Genomic DNA, 18,455 nt, shown 5'->3' with positions numbered 1-18,455 from the left:
TTTGTCCATTTCTTCCAGGTTGTCCATTTTATTGGAATAGAGTTGCTTATAGTAATCTCTCATGATCTTTTGTATTTCTGCAGTATCAGTTGTTACTTCTCCTTTTTCATTTCTAATTCTACTGATTTGAGTCTTCTCCCTTCTTTTCTTGATGAGTCTGGCTAATGGTTTGTCAATTTTGTTTATCTTCTCAAAGAACCAGCTTTTAGTTTGGTTGATCTTTGCTATCGTTTCCTTCATTTCTTTTTCATTTATTTCTGATCTGATCTTTATTGTTTTTTTTTTTTTTTTTTTTTTTTTTGCGGTATGTGGGCCTCTCACTGTTGCGGCCTCTCCCGCTGCGGAGCACAGGCTCCGGACGCGCAGGCTCAACGGCCATGGCTCACGGGCCCAGCCGCTCCGCGGCACGCGGGATCCTCCCAGACCGGGGCACGAACCCGCGTCCCCTGCATCGGCAGGCGGACTCTCAACCACTGCGCCACCAGGGAAGCCCTGATCTGATCTTTATGATTTCTTTCCTTCTGCTAACTTTGGAGGTTTTTTGTTCTTCTTTCTCTAATTGCTTTAGGTGCAGGGTCAGGTTGTTTACTCGAAATGTTTCCTGTTTCTTAAGGTGGGATTGTATTGCTATAAACTTCCCCCTTAGAACTGCTTTTGCTGCGTCCCATAGGTTTTGGGTCGTAGTGTCTCCATTGTCATTTGTTTCTAAGTATTTCTTAATTTCCTCTTTGATTTCTTCAGTGATCACTTCATTATTGAGTAGTGTATTGTTTAGCCTCCATGTGTTTGTATTTTTTACAGATCTTTTCCTGTAATTGATGTCTAGTCTCATAGCATTGTGGTCGGAAAAGATACTTGATACAATTTCAATTTTCTTAAATTTACCAAGGCTTGATTTGTGACCCAAGATATGATCTATCCTGGAGAATGTTCCATGAGCACTTGAGAAAAATGTGTATTCTGTTGTTTTTGGGTGGAATGTCCTATAAATATCAATTAAGTCCATCTTGTTTAATGTATCATTTAAAGCTTGTGTTTCCTTATTTATTTTCATTTTGGATGATCTGTCCATTGGTGAAAGTGGGGTGTTAAAGTCCCCTACTATGATTGTGTTACTGTCGATTTCCCCTTTTATGGCTTTTAGTATTTGCCTTATGTATTGATGTGCTCCTATGTTGGGTGCATAAATATTTACAATTGTTATATCTTCTTCTTGGATCGATCCCTTTATCGTTATGTAGTGTCCTTCTTTGTCTCTTCTAATAGTCTTTATTTTAAAGTCTATTTTGTCTGATATAAGAATTGCTACTCCAGCTTTCTTTTGATTTCCATTTGCATGGAATATCTTTTTCCATCCCCTTACTTTCAATCTGTATGTGTCTCTAGGTCTGAAGTGGGTCTCTTGTAGACAGCATATATATGGGTCTTGTTTTTGTATCCATTCAGCCACTCTGTGTCTTTTGGTGGGAGCATTTAGTCCATTTACATTTAAGGTAATTATTGATATGTATGTTCCTATTCCCATTTCCTTAATGGCTTTGGGTTCGTTATTGTAGGTATAGTCCTTCTGTTGTGTTTCTTGCCTAGAGAAGTTCCTTTAGCATTTGTTGTAAAGCTGGTTTGGTGGTGCTGAACTCTCTCAGCTTTTGCTTGTCTGTAAAGGTTTTAATTTCTCCATCAAATCTGAATGAGATCCTTGCTGGGTAGAGTAATCTTGGTTGCAGGTTTCTCTCCTTCATCACTTTAATTATGTCCTGCCACTCCCTTCTGGCTTGTAGAGTTTCTGCTGAGAGATCAGCTGTTAACCTGATGGGGATTCCCTTGTGTGTTATTTGTTGTTTTTGCCTTGCTGCTTTTAATATGATTTCTTTGTGTTTAATTTTTGACAGTTTGATTAATATGTGTCTTGGCGTATTTCTCCTTGGATTTATTCTGTATGGGACTCTCTGTGCCTCCTGGACTTGATTAACTATTTCCTTTCCCATATTAGGGAAGTTTTCAACTATAATCTCTTCAAATATTTTCTCAGTCCCTTTCTTTTTCTCTTCTTCTTCTGGAACCCCTATAATTCGAATGTTGGTGCGTTTAATGTTGTCCCAGAGGTCTCTGAGACTGTCCTCTGTTCTTTTCATTCTTTTTTCTTTATTTTTCTCTGCATCAGTTATTTCCACTATTTTATCTTCCACCTCACTTATCCGTTCTTCTGCCTCAGTTATTCTGCTATTGATCCCATCTAGAGTATTTTTCATTTCATTTATTGTGTTTTTAATCGATGCTTGATTCATCTTTAGTTCTTCTAGGTCCTTGTTAACTGTTTCTTGCATATTGTCTATTCTATTTCCAAGATTTTGGATCTGGGAAATAGAATCTTGGATCAGCTTTACTATCATTATTCTGAATTCTTTTTCAGGTAGACTGCCTATTACCTCTTCATTTGTTAGGTCTGGTAGGTTTTTATTTTGCTCCTTCACCTGCTGTGTGTTTTTCTGCTTTCTCATTTTGCTTATGTTACTGTGTTTGGGGTCTCCTTTTTGCAGGCTGCAGATTCGTAGTTCCCGTTGTTTTTGGTGTCTGTCCCCCGTGGCTAAGGTTGTTTCAGTAGGTTGTGTAGGCTTCCTGGTGGGGGGGACTAATGCCTGTGTTCTGGTGGTTGAAGCTCGATCTTGTCTTTCTGGTGGACAGGTCCACGTCTGGTGGTGTGTTTTGGGGTGCCTGTGGCCTTATTATGTTTTTAGGTATCCTCTCTGCTAATGGGTGGGGTTGTGTTCCTGCCTTGCTAGTTGCTTGGCATAGGGTGACCAGCACTGTAGCTTGCTGGTCGTTGACTGAAGCTGGGTGCTGGTGTTGAGATGGAGATCCCTGGGAGATTTTCGCTGCTTGATATTATGTGGAGCTGGGAGGTCTCTTGTGGACCCGTGTCCTGAAGTTGGCTCTCCCACTTCAGAGGCACAGCACTAACTCCTGGCTGCAGCACCAAGAGCCTTTCATCCACCCAGCTCAGAATAACAGTGAGAAAAAGTAGAAAGAAATAATTAGTAGAAGAAAGAAAGAGAGATTGAAAGAAAGGAAGAAGGGAAGTAAGGAAGAAAGAAAGAAAGGAGGGAGGGAGGAAGGATGGAAAGAAAGGAAAGAAAGGAGGGAGGGAGGGAGGAATGAAAGCAAAAGGAAGAGTGAATGGAAGAAGAGAGGGAGGGAGGAAAGAAAGAAAGAAAGACAGGAGGGAGGGAGGGAGGAAGGAAAGAAAAAGAAAGTGGAAAGAAGAAGGGTGGGAGGGAGGGAGGGATGGAGGAAAGAAAAAGAAAGAAGGAAAGGAGCGGAGGGAGGGAGGGAGGAAGGGAAGGGAGGAAAAAAAGAAAGAGCAGGTAAAGTAAAATAGAATAAAGTATGAAATATAGTAGCGTTATTAAAATTAAAAAGTAATTATTGAAAAAAAACACGGACCGAAAGAACCCTGGGACATATGGTGGAAGCAAAGCTATACAGAGAGAATCTTACACAGAAGATTACACATACACATTCACAAAAAGAGAGCAGGGGGAAAAATCAAAAATCTTGCTCTCCAAGTCCACCTCCTCGATTTGGGATAATTTGTTGTAAAAAGAGGAAAAGGGCGAAAAGTCTGAAATCTTGCTAAGTCCACCTCCTTAATTTGAGATAATTCGTTGTAAAAAGAGGAAAAAAAAGGGGGGGGAAAGTCTTAAATCTTGTCCTCAAGGTCCACTTCCTCAATTTGGGATGATTCGCTGTCCATTCATGCACTCCACAGACGCAGGGCACATCAAATGGACCGTGGAGCTTTAATCCGCTGCCTCGGAGGCTGCACAGAGAGATTTCCCTGTCTCTGCTCTCACAGCTCCCGGGTCTCAGCCTTGGACCTGGCCCCGCCTCTGCGCGTAGGTCGCCGGAGGGCGTCCGTTCTTCGCTCAGACAGGACGGGTTTAAAGGAGCCGCTGATTCGGGGGCTCTGGCTCACTCAGGCAGAGGGGAGGGAGGGGAATGCCCTCTCCTCGCGCACCAGGCAACAAAAGGGAAAAAAGTCTCTTGCCTCTCCGGTAGCTCCAGACCCTTTCCCCGGACTCCCTCCGGGCTAGCACTAACCCCTTCAGGGTCTCTTCCTGCCGCCAGCCCCAGACCTCTCCCTGCGCTCCGACTGAAAGCCGATACCCGAGCCTCAGCTCCCAGCCCCGCCCGCCCTGGCGGCCGAGCAGACAAGTCTCTCGGGCTGGTGTGTGCCTGAGGGCACCGATCCTCTGTGCCAAAATCTCTCTGCTTTGCCCTCCGCACCCCTGTTGCTGTGCTCTCCTCCGCTACTCCGAAGCTTTCCCCCTCCGCCACCTGCAGTCTCCGCCCTCGAAGGGGCTTGTAGTGTGTAGAAACCTTCCCTCCTTCACGGCTCCCTCCCACTGGTGCAGGTCCCGTCCATATCCTATTGTCTCTGTTTATTCTTTTTTTCTTTTGACCTACCCAGGTATGTGGGGAGTTTCTTGCCTTTTGGGGGGTCTGAGGTCTTCTGTCAGCGTTCAGTAGGTGTTCTGTTGGAGTTGTTCCACGTGTAGATGAATTTCTGATGTATCTGTGGGGAGGAAGGTGATCTCCGCGTCTTACTCTTCCGCCATCTTGAGGATGTCCCTGTGTAGGATTTTTATAACTACGTTGAATAGGTATATTGGCTTGTAGTTTTCTTATGCTGTCTCTGTCTGGCTTTTGCATAAGGGTAGTATGCTGGCCGCATAAAATGAGTCTGAAAGCCTTCCCTTCTCTTCAGTGTTTTAGAAAGGATTTGTGTTATTTCTTCCTTAAATGTTTGGTGGAATCCACCTGGGAAGATATCTGGTCCTGGACTTTTGTTGGGAGGTCTTTGATTACTGATTCAATCTCTTTATACATCATTGGTCTGTTCAGATTTTATATTTCATCATGATTCAGTCTGGGTAATTTTTTGTTTTGTTTTTGCTGCTTTTTTCCCACTTTTAAATAGACGATTTTTTAGAATAGTTTTAGGTTCACAGGAAAATGGAGTACAAGGTACAGAGATTTCCCATATACCCCTGGCCTCCACATACACACAGCCTCCCCTACTATCAATATCCCCCACCAGAGTTGTACACTTGTCACCATCAATGAATCTACACAGACACCTCATTATCACCATAGTTTACCCTGGGATTTGGTTACCTTGGTGTTGAACATTCTGTGGGTTTGGTCAGATGTATAATGATATGTATCCACCATTGTAGTATGGTACAGCGTAGAGCGCACAGTATTCTTAGGGCAGTGAAACTATCATCTCTCCCTTGCCCCAACCCCTGGCATCCACTGATCTTTTTAATACTATCTCCATTGTTTTATCTTTTCCAGAATGTTGGAATCATACAGTATGTAGCCTTTCCAGTTGGCTTCTTTTATTTGGTAATATGCATTTAAAGTTCCTCCATGTCTCTTCACAGCTTGGTAGCTTATTTTTTTTGGTGGTGAATACTATACACTGTCTGGATGCACCATAGTTTATTATGCAGTTACCTACTGAAGGACCTCTTGGTTGCTTCCAAGTTTTGGCAATAAACCTGCTATGAAGATCTGTGTGCAGGTTTTTGCGTAGACATAAGTTTCAATTCATTTGGGTAAGTACCAAGTAGTACAATGGCTGGATCATATGATAAGAATATGTTTAGTTTTGTAAGAAATCACCAGACCGTCTTCCAAAGGGGCTGTACTATTTTGCATTCCCACCGGCAATGAATGATTGTTCATGTTGCTCCACATCCTCGCCAGCATTTGGTGTTGTCAGTGTTTGGGTTTTAGGTGTGTAGTGTTATCTCAGAGTTGTTTTAATTTTCATTTCCCTAATGACATACAATGTGGAACATCTTTTTATTTGTTTATTTCCCATCTGTGAGGTATCTGATGAGCTTTCTATTCAAATCTTTTGCTCATTTTAAAATCAGGTTGTTTGTTTTCTTATTGTTGAGTTTAAGAATTCTTTATGTATTTTACATAACAGCCCTTTATCAGACGTGTGTTTTGCAAGTAGTTTCTCCCAGTCTGTGGCTTGTCTTCTCATTCTCTTGACAGTTTCTTCCACAGAGAAGAAGTTTTTAATTTTAATAAGGTCCAATTTATCAATTGTTTCTTTCATGGATCGTGCCTTTGGTGTTGCTTCTAAAAAGTCATCACCATGCCCAAGGTCATCCACATTTTCTCCTATGTTACCTTCTAATAATTTTATAGTTTCGCATTTTACATTTAGTTCTATGATCCATTTTGATTTATTTTTTTGTGATGGGTCTAAGTTCTGTGTCTGGATTCTATTTTTTTTTTTTTTTTTTTGCATGTGGATGCCTAGCTGTTTGGCATCATTTGTTGAAAAAGATTATCTTTTCTGAAATGTATTGTCTTTACTTTTTTGTCAAAGATCAACTGACTATATTTATGTGGGTCTATTTCTGGGCTCTCTATTCTGTTCCATTGGTCTATTCATCTATTCTTTGATAGTGTCAGTCCTCTGACTTTGTTCTTTTCCTTTAATATTGTGTTGGCCATTTTGAGTCTTTTGCTTCTCCATATAAACTTTAGAATCAATTTGTTGATATCTACAAAATAACTTTCTGAGATTTTGATTGAGATTGTGTTGAATCTATAGATCAAGTTGGGCTGAAGTGACATCTTGGCAATAACAAATCTTCCTATTGATGAACATGAAATATCTCTACATTTATTTAGTTCTGTTTTGGTTTCTTTTATTAGTGTTTTGTAGTTTTCCTCATATAGATTTTGTTGCTGATACTTTTAAAGTATGTATATGGAATCATACATATACTAGTTACAATTTCATCATATTTAAATTTTTCCAGCTATTACTTTATGACTATATACTTATACTACATGGTAGAACACAACCGTGCTATCTGCCAATTTCAGAAAGTTTCCAATAAAAATCACTTAATTGATTTTTATTGGAAACTTTCTGAAATTGGCAGATAGCACGGTTAAGTGGTGAAAAATAACTACAAACAGTAACAAGTTTTGATCAATACTGACACAGAAGAAAGAGTTCCATGTATATGGTTCACCCCCAGTAAGAATATAGGACAGTAGCCAACACAAATTACACTAATATTGACGCTTAAAGCTGGTAACAATTTTGAATCTCTTTTTGGTGAAACTAGCATATCAGGTAAAATAATTTTTTTCTTTTGTTTTTTAAAATGTATTGAAGTGTAGCTGATTTACGATTTACAATGTCATGTTCATTTCTGCTGTACAGCAAAGTGACTCGGTTATACGTATATATTCATTCCTTTTCATATTCTTTTCCATTATGGTTTGTCACAGGATATTGAATATAACTTCTCTGTGCTATACAGTAGGACCTTGTTTATCCATTCCATATATAAAAGCTTGCCTCTGCTAATCCCAAACTCCCAATCCTTCCCTCCCTCACCCCTCCTCCCCCTTGGGAACCACAAGTCTGTTCTCTATGTCTGTGACTCTGTTTCATAGATATGCTCATTTGTGCCATATTTTAGATTCCATGATATCATATGGTATTTGTCTTTCTCTGTCTGACTTAACTTCACTTAGTATGATGATCTCTAGGTCCATCCATGTTGCTGCAAATGGCATTATTTCATTCTCTTTTTATGGCTGAGTAATATTCCGTTGTATATATATATATATACACCACATCTTCTTTATCCGTTCATCTGTCAATGGACAGTCTTGGAAAATTTTTGTTTCTAGGAATTTACCCATTTCTTCTAGGTTATCCAAATGTTGGTATATAATTGTTAATAGTCTCATGATCCTTTGTATTTCCACGGTATCAGTTGTAATATCTCCTCTTTTATTTCTGATTTATCTGAGTCTTCTGTTTTTCTTAGTCTAGCTAAGGGTTTATAAATTTTGTTTATCTTTCAAAAAACCAACTGTTCTGTTGATGTGTTTCTATTGTTTTTTCTATTTTGTTTATTTCTGCTCTAAACTTTTTTTTACTGAAGTATAGATTTACAATATTATATTAGTTTCAGGTATACAACAAAATATTCAGTATTTTTATAGATTATACTCCATTAAAATGTATTACAAGATAATGGCTATAATTCCCTGTGCTATGCAATATACCCTTGTTGCTTATCTATTTTATATAGTATATTGTAGCTCTTCTCTGTTCATTTCTTCTTTTTGTTTCTTCCCTTGTGGTTTGATGATTTTCTTTAGTAGCATGCTTGTGTTCCTTTCTAGTTTTTGTGTGTTTGTTGTAGGTGTTTGAGTTGTGATTTCCATGGGGTTCATATATGTTGACTTATAAATTATAACTACTTGGTTTAAACTGGTAGTCATTTAAGTTCACACTCTTTCTAAAAGATCTACATTTTGTACTCCCCTCCATTTTGTGTTTTTGATCTCATATTTTACAATTTTATGCTTATCCCTTCACTGTTATTTAATGGTTGGTTTTTTTGCCTTTTAATCTACAAACTGGCTTATTTACGTGGTTGAGCCTCAGTGCTTACTACATATGTGCGTTTCCTAGTGGGATTTTCCCTTTTCTATAGATTCTTTCTTACTTTTCCACTTAGAGAAGACCCTTCAACATTTCCTTTAGGGTAAGTTTAGCATTGATAAACTCTCTTAGTTTTTGCTTGTCAGATAACTTCTCTCTCCTTCCATTCTAAATGCTAATCTTGCTGTGAGGTTTTTCCATTTCAGCACTTTGAATTATAATATCATGCCACTCCTTTCTGACCTGCAAAGTTTCTGCAGCAAAATGAGCAGATAGCCTTATGGAGACTCCCTTGTATTTGACTTTTTCTCTTGCTGCCTTTAGACTTCTCTTTTGCCACTTTAATGATGACATGTCTTGTTTCAGTTTATCTCATTTGGGACCCTCTGTGCTTCCTGTATCTGGATATCTGTTTCCTTCATCAGGTTTGGGAACGTTTCAGCCATAATTTCCCCCAATACATTCTTGATCCACTTCTCCCTGTCTTCTCCGTCTGGGAGCCCTATAATGTGAATGTTGTGTTATCTCAGAGATCTCTTCAGAGATCTCTTAAAAACAAATTTTCAAAAATGAAATCAGTTTTGCTTTCTGCTGCTCTGATTGGGTGATTTCCATTATTCTAACTTCCAGATCCTGTATGTGTTCTGTTGTATCACTTAGTCTGATATTCATTACTTCTAGTGTCTTTTTACTTCAGCTATTGAATACTTCATTTCTGATTGGGTCTTTTTTATATTTCTAGTTCCTTGTTAAAATGTTCACTGTGTTCATCTATTCTTTTCCCTAATTCAGTTAACATTCTTATTAGCAATGTTTTGAATTCTTTATCTGGTAAATTTATTTGTTTCATTAGTTTTTTCAGGGTTTTGCTCTTTAAATTGAGAATACCACCTCTGCACCTCTGCCTTTTCATTTTCCTTAACGTTCTCTTCCTGTGTGAATTTAGGAAACAGTTATCTAGTGTGGACTTGTCGGTGTTCTATGATGTGGGAGTGTCCCCTATACAGACTGCATGTATGCAGTGCCTTTAGTGGAAGAGCTGGATTTAACGTGTACACAAGTCACAACTTTCCTCAGGAGGTGCTGGCAGCTATCACCTTGGTAGGGGATGGGACTGCAAATTGAGGGGCTAGAGGGGAGGACCTTCCCTCTGCTCAGTGGCTGTCACTGCTCTGTCGGGGGCAGGGTCTGATCCCAAGTTGCTGGAGCAGAAACCCTGAGGGTTGTGTGAGAGCTGCCTCTGTTCCATTTATGTGTGTTTTCCCTTCTCCCAGCACCAGAACCCTAGCCTCAGAGGGAGGAAGTGCTGTAGCAAGGGGGTCAGCACAGGATCTCTTTTCTTGTCAGCCAAAGCCAGCCGTATGAGCTGCCTCTGATGTGCCACCTTTGGAGGTACCAGCAATTATTTCCCTCACTCTACTCAAACAGAGCCTCAGGTGCAAGTCTCCTGTGTACCTCAGAGCTGATCACTCCCTTCAGTTCCTGCTGCCCTCACCCTGATGTGGCATGGCACAGCAGGGCAGGCTTTAGCCAATGTGGGCTTTTGGCTTGTATCAGGGTATGAGCTATGGATGAACAGCTGCCGTCAGAGTTCTGGGCTGCTTCTGAGGCACCACTTGAGTAAACAACAACGATGGCCTCTGCCGCCCCACCCAAACACTGCCCTGGGACCAAAGCATCAGTGCGTCCCACAGGTGAACTCTTTCCCTGGTCCTGGCAGCCCTACAACCAGTACTGTGCTGGAACATGGAGTAAGCAGGGAGGTAACATTCACTTGCTTCCGGCACTTGTTGAGGAAGCCACGGGAAACCTGGCAGCCACTGGAGCACTCCTCAGTTTGCCCTCCCTGTCGTGCCTCAGGGATAAGGCAGCACATCTTGCTCCTCACAAGCCAATTCCTGGCTTCCCACAGCCCTCTATAGGGCTATGGAGGGGGTGGTGGTGCTCGTGTGATGAATTCGGAGATTGGGACTGACATACATACGGTAATATGTGTAAGGTGGATAACTAATAAGAACCTGCTGTATAAAAAAATGAAGTGAACGTCAAAAACTCAAAAACCCATACGATAAAAGGAAGATATGTTCATTTCAACTGATCATTTACTAAATAAGACAACAAACTCTGAAGGTAGTTGGGACTGTCAATAAAAAGTTAGAGAAAAATGAAAGAAATTACTGGAACAGCAACAAAGAAAACAATATCAAAGACCAGAAAAACTAGAAGCTGGTTCTTTGAGAAGATGAACAATATTGGTAAACCTTTAGCCAGACTCATCAAGATAAAGAGGGAGAGGACTGAAATCAATACAATTAGAAATGGAAAAGAAGTTACACCGGACAACACAGAAACACAGAACATCCAAAGAGACGACTACAAGCACTCTATGCTCATAAAATGGACAGTCTGGAAGAAATGGACAAATTCTTAGAGAGGTACAACCTTCCAAGACTGAAGCGGGAAAAAAACAGAAAATATGAACAGACCCAGTGCGAGTAATGAACTTGAAAGTCTGATTACAAATCGTCCAACAAATAAAAGTCCAGTACCAGATGGCTTCCCAGGTTAATGCTATCCAACACGTAGAAGAGAAATAACACCCACCTTCCTCAAAGTCTTCCAAAGTACTGGCGTGGAAGGAACACTCCGAAACTCTTTCTATGAGGCCACCATCACCCTGTTACGAAAACCAGACAAAGAGAGTAGAAAAGAAGTTACACCCCGATATCACTGATGAGCTTAGATGCAAAGCGGCTCAACAAGATAGTAGCCAACAGAATCCAACACCATATTAAAAGTATCATACCTCATGATCAAGTGGGCTTTATCGCAGGCATGCATGGAATCTTCAAGATACGCACATCAACGTGATACCCCCTATGAACAAACTGAAGAGGAAAAACCATATGATCATGCCAATCGATGCAGAAAAACTTGGGACAAATGTCAGCACACATTTATGATAAAGGAAAAGAAAAAACCCTCCAGAATGTGGGCTTAGGGGGGAACTCACTCAATTTAATCAGGGACGTATACGACAAACCCACAGCAAACATTTTCACTGGTGAAGAACTGAAAGCATGTCCTCTAAGATCAGCAACAAGACAAGGATGACCACTCTCATCACTATTATTCAACATAGTTTTGGAAGTTCTGGCCACGGCCATCAGAGCAGCACAAGAAATAAAAGGAAGACAAATTGGAAAAGAAGAAGTAACACTCTGTCCCTCTTTGCATACGACATGATACTATACTTAGAGAATCCTAAAGAGGACACCATAAAACTAGTAGAGCTAGTCCATGGATCTGGTGACGTGGCAGGACACAAAATTAATGCACAGAAATCCCTTGCATCCCTATACATTAATGAAGGAAAAACAGAAAGAGAAATTAGGAAGGACTCCCATTTACCCCTGCAGGAAAAGGAATAAAATACCTAGGAATAAACCTACCTAGGGAGACAAAAGAGCTGTATGCAGAAAACTATAAGACACTGATGAATGAAACTGAAGATACACACAGATGGAGAGACATACCATGTCCTTGGACTGGAAGAATCAATCTCATGAAAATGACTATACTACCCAAAGCAGTCTACATATTCAATGCAATGCCTCTCAAATTACCAATGGCATTTTTTTTTTTTTTTAAACAGAGCTAGAACGAAAAAATCTGAAAATCTGTATGGAGACACAAAAATCCCCCAATAGCCAAAGCAGTTTGATGGAAAAAAACGGAGCTGGAGGAACCAGACTCCACGACTTCACACTGTACTACAAAGCTACAGTAATCAAGACAGGACGGGCCTGGCACAAAAACAGAAATACAGATCAATGCAACCGGATAGAAAGCCCTCAGATAATGCCACGCACCTATGGTCAACTAATCTATGACAGAGGAGGCAAGGATACACAGTGCAGAGAGAAGAGTCTCTTCAGTAAGTGGTTCTGGGGAAACTGGACAAAGACATGTAAAGCAATGAAGTAAGAACACTCCCATACACCGTACACAAAAATAATCTGAAAATGGAACAGAGGCCTAAACTCAGGACTGTACACTGTGAAACTCTTAGAGGAGAACACAGGAAGAACAGGCTTTGACATAAATCACAACAAGATCTTTTGTAATCCTCCTCCTAGAGTCATGGAAATAAAAACAAAAATGTACAATTGGGACCTAAGGAAACTTAAAAGCTTTTGCTAAGCACAGGAGACTAAGAACAAGAGGAAAACACAACCCTCAGAATGGGAAAAGTATTTGCATACGAAGCAGCGGACTCGGGATCAATCTCCAAAATATATAAACAGCCCATGCTGCTCGGTATTAAAAAATCCAACAACGCGCTCTAAAAATGGGCAGAAGCCCTAAACAGACAATGCTCCAAAGAAGACACAGAGCTGGCCAACAAGCACGTAAAAAGCGGCTCTGCTTCACTAACTATTAGAGAGATGCACACCAAAACTACACTGAGCTATCACCTCACACCATTTAGAAAGGGCATCATCGGAAAATCAACAAAGAACAACTGCTGGACACGGTGTGGAGCAGAGAGAACACTCTTGCACTGTCGCTGGGAGTGTAGATGGATACAGCCACTAGGGAGGAGAGTGAGGAGGTGCCTTAAAAAACTAAAAATAGAACTACCATATGACCCAGCGATCCCACTACTAGGCGTATACCCTGAGGAAACCAGAATTCAAAAAGAGACATGTACCAAAATGTTCACTGCAGCTCTATTCACGACAGCCCGGAGATGGAAACAACCTAAGTGTCCATCATCGGATGAATGGATAAAGAAGATGTGGCACCTATATACAATGGAATATCACTCAGCCATAAGAAGCAACGAAACTGATCTATCTGTAATGAGGTGGACAGACCTAGAGTCCGTCATACAGGGTGAAGTAAGTCAGAAAGAGAAAGACAAATCCCGTATGCTGACACATATATATGGAATTTAAGGGAAAAAAATGTCACGAAGAACCTAGGGGTAAAACAGGAATAAAGACACAGACCTACTTGAGAATGGACTTGAGGATATGGGGAGGGGGAAGGGTAAGCTGTGACAAAGCGAGAGAGAGGCATGGACATATATACAGTACCAAACGTAAGGTAGATAGATAGTGGGACCGGGAGATCGGCTCGGTGCTTTGTGACCGCCTGGAGGGGTGGGATGGGGAGGTTGGGAGGGAGAGAGACGCAGGAGGGAAGGGATGTGGGAACAGATGTATATGTATGACTGATTCACTTTGTTCTAAAGCAGAAACTAACAATAAAAAAAGAAAAAAGACACATGCACCCCAGTGTTCATTGCAGCACTATTTACAATAGCCAGGTCATGGAAACAACCTAAAGGCCCATCCACAGACGAATGGATAAAGAAGATGTGGTACCTATATACGATGGAATATCACTCAGCCAGGAAAGGGGACGGAGTTGGTTCATTTGTACAGGCGTGGATAGATCTAGACACTGTCGTACAGAGTGAAGCCAGTCAGAAAGAGAAAATCAGGTGTCGTACATAAACGCACATACATGCAACCTAGAAAAACGGTACAGGTGAACCGGTGTGCAGGACAGAACTGATACACAGATGTGGAGAACCAACGTATGGCCACCGAGGGGGGAAAGTGGACGGGGTGCTGGTGCTCGTGTGATGAATTCGGAGATTGGGACTGACATACATACGGTAATATGTGTAAGGTGGATAACTAATAAGAACCTGCTGTATAAAAAAATGAAGTGAACGTCAAAAACTCAAAAACCCATACGATAAAAGGAAGATATGTTCATTTCAACTGATCATTTACTAAATAAGACAACAAACTCTGAAGGTAGTTGGGACTGTCAATAAAAAGTTAGAGAAAAATGAAAGAAATTACTGGAACAGCAACAAAGAAAACAATATCAAAGACCAGAAAAACTAGAAGCTGGTTCTTTGAGAAGATGAACAATATTGGTAAACCTTTAGCCAGACTCATCAAGATAAAGAGGGAGAGGACTGAAATCAATACAATTAGAAATGGAAAAGAAGTTACACCGGACAACACAGAAACACAGAACATCCAAAGAGACGACTACAAGCACTCTATGCTCATAAAATGGACAGTCTGGAAGAAATGGACAAATTCTTAGAGAGGTACAACCTTCCAAGACTGAAGCGGGAAAAAAACAGAAAATATGAACAGACCCAGTGCGAGTAATGAACTTGAAAGTCTGATTACAAATCGTCCAACAAATAAAAGTCCAGTACCAGATGGCTTCCCAGGTTAATGCTATCCAACACGTAGAAGAGAAATAACACCCACCTTCCTCAAAGTCTTCCAAAGTACTGGCGTGGAAGGAACACTCCGAAACTCTTTCTATGAGGCCACCATCACCCTGTTACGAAAACCAGACAAAGAGAGTAGAAAAGAAGTTACACCCCGATATCACTGATGAGCTTAGATGCAAAGCGGCTCAACAAGATAGTAGCCAACAGAATCCAACACCATATTAAAAGTATCATACCTCATGATCAAGTGGGCTTTATCGCAGGCATGCATGGAATCTTCAAGATACGCACATCAACGTGATACCCCCTATGAACAAACTGAAGAGGAAAAACCATATGATCATGCCAATCGATGCAGAAAAACTTGGGACAAATGTCAGCACACATTTATGATAAAGGAAAAGAAAAAACCCTCCAGAATGTGGGCTTAGGGGGGAACTCACTCAATTTAATCAGGGACGTATACGACAAACCCACAGCAAACATTTTCACTGGTGAAGAACTGAAAGCATGTCCTCTAAGATCAGCAACAAGACAAGGATGACCACTCTCATCACTATTATTCAACATAGTTTTGGAAGTTCTGGCCACGGCCATCAGAGCAGCACAAGAAATAAAAGGAAGACAAATTGGAAAAGAAGAAGTAACACTCTGTCCCTCTTTGCATACGACATGATACTATACTTAGAGAATCCTAAAGAGGACACCATAAAACTAGTAGAGCTAGTCCATGGATCTGGTGACGTGGCAGGACACAAAATTAATGCACAGAAATCCCTTGCATCCCTATACATTAATGAAGGAAAAACAGAAAGAGAAATTAGGAAGGACTCCCATTTACCCCTGCAGGAAAAGGAATAAAATACCTAGGAATAAACCTACCTAGGGAGACAAAAGAGCTGTATGCAGAAAACTATAAGACACTGATGAATGAAACTGAAGATACACACAGATGGAGAGACATACCATGTCCTTGGACTGGAAGAATCAATCTCATGAAAATGACTATACTACCCAAAGCAGTCTACATATTCAATGCAATGCCTCTCAAATTACCAATGGCATTTTTTTTTTTTTTTAAACAGAGCTAGAACGAAAAAATCTGAAAATCTGTATGGAGACACAAAAATCCCCCAATAGCCAAAGCAGTTTGATGGAAAAAAACGGAGCTGGAGGAACCAGACTCCACGACTTCACACTGTACTACAAAGCTACAGTAATCAAGACAGGACGGGCCTGGCACAAAAACAGAAATACAGATCAATGCAACCGGATAGAAAGCCCTCAGATAATGCCACGCACCTATGGTCAACTAATCTATGACAGAGGAGGCAAGGATACACAGTGCAGAGAGAAGAGTCTCTTCAGTAAGTGGTTCTGGGGAAACTGGACAAAGACATGTAAAGCAATGAAGTAAGAACACTCCCATACACCGTACACAAAAATAATCTGAAAATGGAACAGAGGCCTAAACTCAGGACTGTACACTGTGAAACTCTTAGAGGAGAACACAGGAAGAACAGGCTTTGACATAAATCACAACAAGATCTTTTGTAATCCTCCTCCTAGAGTCATGGAAATAAAAACAAAAATGTACAATTGGGACCTAAGGAAACTTAAAAGCTTTTGCTAAGCACAGGAGACTAAGAACAAGAGGAAAACACAACCCTCAGAATGGGAAAAGTATTTGCATACGAAGCAGCGGACTCGGGATCAATCTCCAAAATATATAAACAGCCCATGCTGCTCGGTATTAAAAAATCCAACAACGCGCTCTAAAAATGGGCAGAAGCCCTAAACAGACAATGCTCCAAAGAAGACACAGAGCTGGCCAACAAGCACGTAAAAAGCGGCTCTGCTTCACTAACTATTAGAGAGATGCACACCAAAACTACACTGAGCTATCACCTCACACCATTTAGAAAGGGCATCATCGGAAAATCAACAAAGAACAACTGCTGGACACGGTGTGGAGCAGAGAGAACACTCTTGCACTGTCGCTGGGAGTGTAGATGGATACAGCCACTAGGGAGGAGAGTGAGGAGGTGCCTTAAAAAACTAAAAATAGAACTACCATATGACCCAGCGATCCCACTACTAGGCGTATACCCTGAGGAAACCAGAATTCAAAAAGAGACATGTACCAAAATGTTCACTGCAGCTCTATTCACGACAGCCCGGAGATGGAAACAACCTAAGTGTCCATCATCGGATGAATGGATAAAGAAGATGTGGCACCTATATACAATGGAATATCACTCAGCCATAAGAAGCAACGAAACTGATCTATCTGTAATGAGGTGGACAGACCTAGAGTCCGTCATACAGGGTGAAGTAAGTCAGAAAGAGAAAGACAAATCCCGTATGCTGACACATATATATGGAATTTAAGGGAAAAAAATGTCACGAAGAACCTAGGGGTAAAACAGGAATAAAGACACAGACCTACTTGAGAATGGACTTGAGGATATGGGGAGGGGGAAGGGTAAGCTGTGACAAAGCGAGAGAGAGGCATGGACATATATACAGTACCAAACGTAAGGTAGATAGATAGTGGGACCGGGAGATCGGCTCGGTGCTTTGTGACCGCCTGGAGGGGTGGGATGGGGAGGTTGGGAGGGAGAGAGACGCAGGAGGGAAGGGATGTGGGAACAGATGTATATGTATGACTGATTCACTTTGTTCTAAAGCAGAAACTAACAATAAAAAAAGAAAAAAGACACATGCACCCCAGTGTTCATTGCAGCACTATTTACAATAGCCAGGTCATGGAAACAACCTAAAGGCCCATCCACAGACGAATGGATAAAGAAGATGTGGTACCTATATACGATGGAATATCACTCAGCCAGGAAAGGGGACGGAGTTGGTTCATTTGTACAGGCGTGGATAGATCTAGACACTGTCGTACAGAGTGAAGCCAGTCAGAAAGAGAAAATCAGGTGTCGTACATAAACGCACATACATGCAACCTAGAAAAACGGTACAGGTGAACCGGTGTGCAGGACAGAACTGATACACAGATGTGGAGAACCAACGTATGGCCACCGAGGGGGGAAAGTGGACGGGGTGCTGGTGCTCGTGTGATGAATTCGGAGATTGGGACTGACATACATACGGTAATATGTGTAAGGTGGATAACTAATAAGAACCTGCTGTATAAAAAAATGAAGTGAACGTCAAAAACTCAAAAACCCATACGATAAAAGGAAGATATGTTCATTTCAACTGATCATTTACTAAATAAGACAACAAACTCTGAAGGTAGTTGGGACTGTCAATAAAAAGTTAGAGAAAAATGAAAGAAATTACTGGAACAGCAACAAAGAAAACAATATCAAAGACCAGAAAAACTAGAAGCTGGTTCTTTGAGAAGATGAACAATATTGGTAAACCTTTAGCCAGACTCATCAAGATAAAGAGGGAGAGGACTGAAATCAATACAATTAGAAATGGAAAAGAAGTTACACCGGACAACACAGAAACACAGAACATCCAAAGAGACGACTACAAGCACTCTATGCTCATAAAATGGACAGTCTGGAAGAAATGGACAAATTCTTAGAGAGGTACAACCTTCCAAGACTGAAGCGGGAAAAAAACAGAAAATATGAACAGACCCAGTGCGAGTAATGAACTTGAAAGTCTGATTACAAATCGTCCAACAAATAAAAGTCC

The sequence above is a fragment of the Hyperoodon ampullatus genome (genome assembly GCF_949752795.1).
Source record: "Hyperoodon ampullatus genome assembly, chromosome: X".
NCBI lineage: Eukaryota > Metazoa > Chordata > Mammalia > Artiodactyla > Ziphiidae > Hyperoodon > Hyperoodon ampullatus.
This window is presented reverse-complemented; position numbering follows the sequence as displayed.